The 6,683-nt window shown below is 40.6% G+C and overlaps 1 non-coding gene across 1 annotated transcript; it reads right to left on the bottom strand.

Moving 5' to 3' along the window:
• Positions 1–3,883: 3,883 nt before the first annotated feature.
• Positions 3,884–3,990, bottom strand: LOC117909860. The gene has a single exon (XR_004650474.1). It is a non-coding gene; the product is annotated as a small nucleolar RNA R71 (small nucleolar RNA).
• Between the last annotated feature and the right edge of the window lie 2,693 nt (positions 3,991–6,683).

Genomic DNA, 6,683 nt, shown 5'->3' with positions numbered 1-6,683 from the left:
TGAGCTACTCTGAGTCATGAGCTCAAGGCTCTAGATGCTTTGAATAGCTTGGGGTTATGCATGACATAAGCTTCTCTAGGTTGTGAGCTCAGGGTTCTAGATGTTATGAATAACTTTGGGTTGCGATTGACATAAATGACTTCGGATTATGAGCTCAAGGCCTTAGATGCTATGAATAGGTCATGCTTGTGGATGATGTGAAAGTCTCTAGTTCATGAGCTTAGGGCTGTATATGCGATGAACATATCAGGGTTATGGATGACATGAACCATTTTGTGTCATAAGTTCAAGCCTCTAAATGTTATGAATCGCTTACGTTTATGGATGACATGAACTACATCGAGTTATGAGCTTAATGCTCTAGATACCATGAACAATTTAGGGTTGTGGTTGACATGAAAGACTCTAGATCGTGAGCTGAAGCCTCTAAATTTTATGAACAACTCAGGGCTTTAGATGACATGAATGACACCGGGTCATGAGCTTAGGGATCTAGATACTATGAACAACTAAGGGTTGTTATTAACATGAACGACTATGCGTCGTAAGCTCAAAGTTGTACATGATATGATCGACTTAGGATCCCATGAGCTCAAGCCTCCAAATGTTATAAACTGCATCGGGATATAGATGATATGAATGATTCTACGTCATAAGCTCAAGCAATTGATGCTATGAACAACTTAGAGTCGTGGATGACATGAATGACTCTAGGTCGTGAACTCTAGGCTCTAAATAACCATGAACAACTTCATGTCATAAGCTAAGGGCTCTAGATCAATGAACCGCTCAGGGGTGTGGATGTGATGAGTTACTCTGGGTTGTTAGGTTAGGGCTATGGATGCTACGAACTGCTCAGAGCTCTGAATGCTATGAAAAACTTAGTGTTGTGGATGACATGAACAACTCCGGGAAGTGAGCTCGGGGCTCTAAATGTTATGAACAACTTTGGGTTGCCAATGGAATGAATGACTTTAGGTCATGAGCTTAAGGCTCTAAATGCTATGAAAAACTCAAGGCTCTAGATGACATAAACAACATCGGGTCATGAGCTCAGGCCTCTAGATATAGTGAACATCTCAAGGTTGTAGTTCACATGAAAGACTCCTCGTTGTAAGCTCAGTGCTCTATAAGCTATGAACAACTTAGATTTGTTGATAATATGAATGACTCAGGATCTCATGAGCTTAAGCCTCTAAATGCAATGAAGCGTTCTAGTATGTGGATAATATGAATGATTTTGCTTCATGAGCTTAAGCCTCTAGATGCTACGAATAGGTTAAGGTTGTGGATGACATGAACGACTCTGGGTCATGAGCTTAGGGATAAAAAAATCACATGAATGACTCTAAGTCGTAAGCTCAAGGCTCTCAATGTTCTGAACAACTCAGGGCTCTGGATGGTATGAACAACTCAAGGCTCTAGATGACATGAGCTATTCCAGGTCAAGAGCTCAAGGTTTTGGATGCTATGAACAACCTAGAGTTGTGAATGATATTAAAGACTCGAGATCTTGTGAGCCCAGGCCTCTTGATGCTTTGAACAGCTCGAGGATTCGGTTAACATGAATAACTACGGGTCATGAGCACAAGGCTCTAAATGCTCTGAAATTCTCAGAGTTATGGATGATAAGAACGATTGAGGATCCCGTAAGTTCAGGCCTCTATATGCTATGAATCGCTCAAGACAGTGGATGATATTAACAATTCTACGTCATTGATTACTACCCAAAAAGTGCTATTTTGCGCCTTTAATTCATTATGTTTTAAGCACTTTTGTGTAGTAGTTCTCCATTTTTATTCCAATTGGCATGTTAAGGACCTAGCAATGACTTCTAATCATATTTGTGGCTAGTTTTAGTGTTTTGACAGCTTTTTGGATCATTAAGACAAGCCAAGTAAAGGAGAGAAGCAAAGACGAAGAACAGAGGAAATAAGCAGTTTTTGTAGCAGTGCACTGTCACTTTGGGAGGCTCTATTTTGTTCATCGTGCAAAATCACCTTTCAAGAATCCCATATTCGGAACCGGCTCGGAATTGCTGACAAATCATGTACCTATAGTGGTATATTGCCATTTGTAGAAGGAGCTCAAAAGTGTGAATTTCGCACCAGCCCATGCTACTTAGGTGCGAAATCTCCTCTGTTCTGTCGACTCCACATGAGATCTTTTCTTTTGTATTTTCTCATGTAAATTCCTTTCTTATCCTTGTAATTAGTCAATCATAGGCTTTGCTTTGTAAAGATTATAAGAGGGATGGAAATCATCGCTCGAAACAACTTATGTATATTTTACACTTAGTGAAATTTTCCTCTCGGGGAGAAATACATAGCTCTCTTTGCTTACCTTTTCTCTCTTCTATTTTCTTTTTCTTGGAAGCCAAACAACCTCTGAGGATGTTTTCTCAGAGGATGCAAGGCTAAACCTTTGGTTTCTTGGAGTGAAGGAAGCTAGGTGAAAAGTCCAGATGCAAAAGTGGAAAACTCTCGTGCATTAAATACAGGTAGTTGGAGTTCATAAATGACTTTTAAATCTAAAGTTTTGCTTTAAATCCCTTAGAATCACTTTAAATGGCCAATACATGATAAGCTTTTAGGTCTCTATGGATACTTATTGCTAGATCCACATCAGACCATTAGTTATCATGTACGAGCCATTGGAAAGTGGCTCAAGGTGAAGACCCATATTGTATAAAGCCATTAATGGAACTTGACTACCATTTCTATTGACTTTTTATGGATTAAATCTTCATTGTTAAACTTATACCGGTTCGGGAAACAACCATCCTTTATGTTGTTGTCCCCAATACGAGAAAAAAAATTCAGAATTTCCCACTTTGCATTCTGATCTTGATCCTAGCAACCTCTAGCTCCGGGAGACCTTCTTTCTTCCATTTTTACCTAGTTCTATGTTAGTTTAGTTTCAAACACCACTTTCAAAACAAATTTTATTTTCTTTTAAACTTTAAGTTTTTGACAAAGGAAATCATCAGATTCAATTTCTAATCTTGAGTATATCACTGGTAGAGTGAAAACCCATCCCAGAGTTCGACTCTAGAGCTGCTATACTATAGTAGCTTTGCTACGCCAGTATAAGGTCATAGGATTTATAAATATTTTTTATTAAAATACCCAACTGGGCACGAATCAAAATGGTGTCGTTGTAGGGGATGGTGCCATGATACAGTGATACAACTTTTTAGAGGCTACTTGTGATTTCCATCACAAGTTTGATGAATTTCTTTTTCACTAACTTCATTTCCTTTCTTTTAATTGTAGAATTTCTTTTGTTAAGTTTACTTTCATTTTCTTTCTAACCTTAACTTTCTTCTAGTTTTCTTTTGTTTTTGTTGTCTTTGTTTTGTTTTTAGGGAAGTTGTAACTTGTGCATGCCCTATTGGATTCGGGACCAAGGGGGAAGGCTAGTAAGGATAGAGAATCCTCAAGACACAGAGTTGGATATCTGTGTAAACATCATGGACCCTCCACAAGAGGATCAGAATTCTCAACACGGTCAAGGGGGTAATCCAAATGCATATCTATCCATGAGGGATAGGATGCACCCACCAAGGATGAGTGCGCCCTCATGCATCGTACCTCCTCTTGAGCAGCTGATTATAAGGTCCCATATTGTGCCCCTCCTACCAAATTTCCATGGAATGGAGAGTGAGAACCCATATGCCCACATCAAGGAGTTTGAGGAAGTGTGCAATACTTTTAGAGAGGGAGGAGCTTCAATAGACTTGATGAGACTCAAGCTATTCCCTTTTACTTTGAAGGACAAGGTAAAAATATGGCTTAACTCTTTAAGGCCAAGGAGCATAAGGAATTGGGTTGATCTTCAGGCTGAATTTTTGAAGAAAATTTTCCCCACCCATAGGACCAATAGGTTGAAGAGACAAATCTCAAACTTTTCTGCAAAAGAAAATGAGAAGTTCTATGAATGTTAGGAAAGGTATATGGAGGCCATCAATGCTTGTCCTCATCATGGCTTTGATACATGGCTCTTGTGAGCTATTTTTATGATGGATGTCTTCCTCCATGAAGCAAATTCTTGAAACCATGTGTGGAGGAGATTTTATGAGTAAGAATCCGGAAGAAGCCATGGACTTTTTAAGTTATGTATCTGAGGTATCAAGAGGATGGGATGAGCCCAACTCAGGAGAAATGGGAAGGATGAAAGCTCCTATAAATCCAAAGGATGGAATGTACATGTTAAGTGAAGACATAGACATGAAAGCTAAGGTGGCAACAATGGCAAGGAGGTTGGAAAAACTTGAGTTGAAAAAAATGCATGAAGTCCAAGCCATTTCCGAGACACAAGCCCATGTCATGCCATGCACCATTTGCGAATCATGTGATCATGTGGTAGATGAGTGCCCAACCATCCCAACTGTGAGGGAGATGTTAGGTGATCAAGCCAATGTTGTGGGGCAATTTAGTCCCAACAACAATGCACCTTATGGAAACACCTATAATTCAAGCTGGAGAAAACATCCAAATTTTTCTTGGAAACCAAGGCCACCCCCATACCAACCACAAGCCCAAACCCAAGCACCTCAACAAACCTTTTTAGTGGTGCAAGCCATTGTGAACCTAAGTAAAGTCATGGGTGACTTTGTGGGTGAACAAAAGGCAATCAACTCCCAATTGCACCAAAAGATTGAAAATGTTGAGAGTTCTCAATTTAAGAGAATGGATGGGATGCAAAATGATCTATCTCAGAAGATAGATAACATTCAATACTCCATCTCTAGGCTTACCAACCTCAACACAGTGAATGAGAAAGGAAAGTTTCCCTCTCAACCAAGCCAAAATCCAAAGGGTGTTCATGAAGTTGAAACCCAAGATGGGGAGTCTTCAAAGTTGAGGGAGGTCAAAGCTATGATCACCTTGAAGAGTGGGAAGGAGGTTGATCAACCCTTGCCTAAGGTGAGGCAAGATGAAGAACTCATGTCAAGGAGAACCTTGGTTAAAGGGAGCAATAACCAAGAAGAGAAGAGTGGGAAGAAAAATGCATCTAAATCAAGCATTGAAGAAGAGCCAAGGATAGTGATTAAAGAGGATATGATGAAGAAACATATGCCTCCCCCTTTTCCTCAAGCTTTACATGGAAAGAAGGGAATCAAGAATTCATCAGAATTTCTTGAAGTTTTGAGACAAGTGAAGGTGAATATACCCTTACTTGATATGATCAAGTAAGTCCCCACATATGAAAATTTTTTAAAGGACTTGTGCACGGTCAAGAGAGGGTTACAAGTGACAAATAAGGCATTCCTCACTGAGCAAGTAAGTGCCATCATTCAGTGTAAGTCTCTAGTTAAGTACAAAGATCTGGGATGTCCCACCATTTCAATCAACATTGAAGGGACACATGTGGAGTAGGCTTTACTAGACTTGGGGGCAAGTGTGAATTTGCTCCCATACTCTGTGTATAAGCAATCGGGACTTGGAGGATTGAAACCCATAGCCATCACTCTCTCCTTAGCTGATAGGTCAGTCAAAATCCCAAGGGGGGTGATAGAGGATGTTCTAGTGGACAAATTCTACTATCCTGTGGATTTTGTGGTGCTTGATATTGATCCCACTATTAAGGAAGCAAATCATGTGCCAATCATCCTTATGAGACCTTTCCTAGCTACCTCCAATGCCATCATCAATCGTAGGAATGGGGTGATGCAGCTCACATTTGGAAACATGACCTTGGAACTAAACATATTCCACCTATGCAAGAGGCATCTTCACCCAGAAGAGGAGGAAGGATTGGAGGAGGTGTGCTTGATCAACACTTTGGTTGAAGAGCATTGTGACAAGAATTTAGAAGAGAGCTTGAACGAAAGCCTTGGAGTGCTTGAAGGAGGGTTACCTAAACCCTCTGATGTGTTAGCCATCATGTCTCCTTGGAGGAGACGGGAAGAGATCTTACCACTGTTCAACTAGGAGGACTCACAAGGAGCAGCTAGGGAGGACCCTCCAAAGCTAGTTTTGAAGCCACTTCCTGTTGATTTGAAGTATGCATATTTGGAGGAAGATGAGAAATGTCCAGTGGTGGTTTCTTCAACTCTCACAAGTAATCAAGAGGATAGTTTTTTGGGAGTCCTCAGAAAATGCAAAAAAGCCATTGGATGGAAAATTTATGATTTGAAAGGGATTAGCCCTTTGGTATGCACCCACCATATCTACATGAAGGACCATGCAAAACCAGTGAGGCAACCCCAGAGGAGGTTGAATCCTCACATGCAAGAGGTGGTAAGGGGTGAAGTTCTGAAGCTACTTCAAGCAGGGATCATATATCCCATTCCAGATAACTTGTGGGTGAGCCCAACCTAAGTAGTCCCAAAGAAATCTGGAATTACTGTGATCCAGAATGAAAAAAGGGAGGAAGTCTCTACACGTCTTACTTCAGGATGGAGGGTGTGTATAGACTACAGGAGGTTGAATTCAGTGACTAGGAAGGACCATTTCCCATTGCCTTTCATGGACCAAGTCCTTGAGAGAGTCTCAGGGCATCCTTTCTACTGTTTTTTGGATGGTTACTCGGGGTACTTCCAAATAGAGATTGATTTGGAAGATCAAGAAAAGACAACCTTCACTTGCCCCTTTGGTACTTTTGCCTATAGGAGGATGCCCTTTGGTCTATGTAATGCACTTGCAACTTTCCAAAGATGTATGCTAAGCATCTTCAGT

This window comes from Vitis riparia, unplaced genomic scaffold, assembly GCF_004353265.1.
Source record: "Vitis riparia cultivar Riparia Gloire de Montpellier isolate 1030 unplaced genomic scaffold, EGFV_Vit.rip_1.0 scaffold445_pilon_pilon, whole genome shotgun sequence".
Classification (NCBI taxonomy): domain Eukaryota; kingdom Viridiplantae; phylum Streptophyta; class Magnoliopsida; order Vitales; family Vitaceae; genus Vitis; species Vitis riparia.
This window is presented reverse-complemented; position numbering and strand designations above follow the sequence as displayed.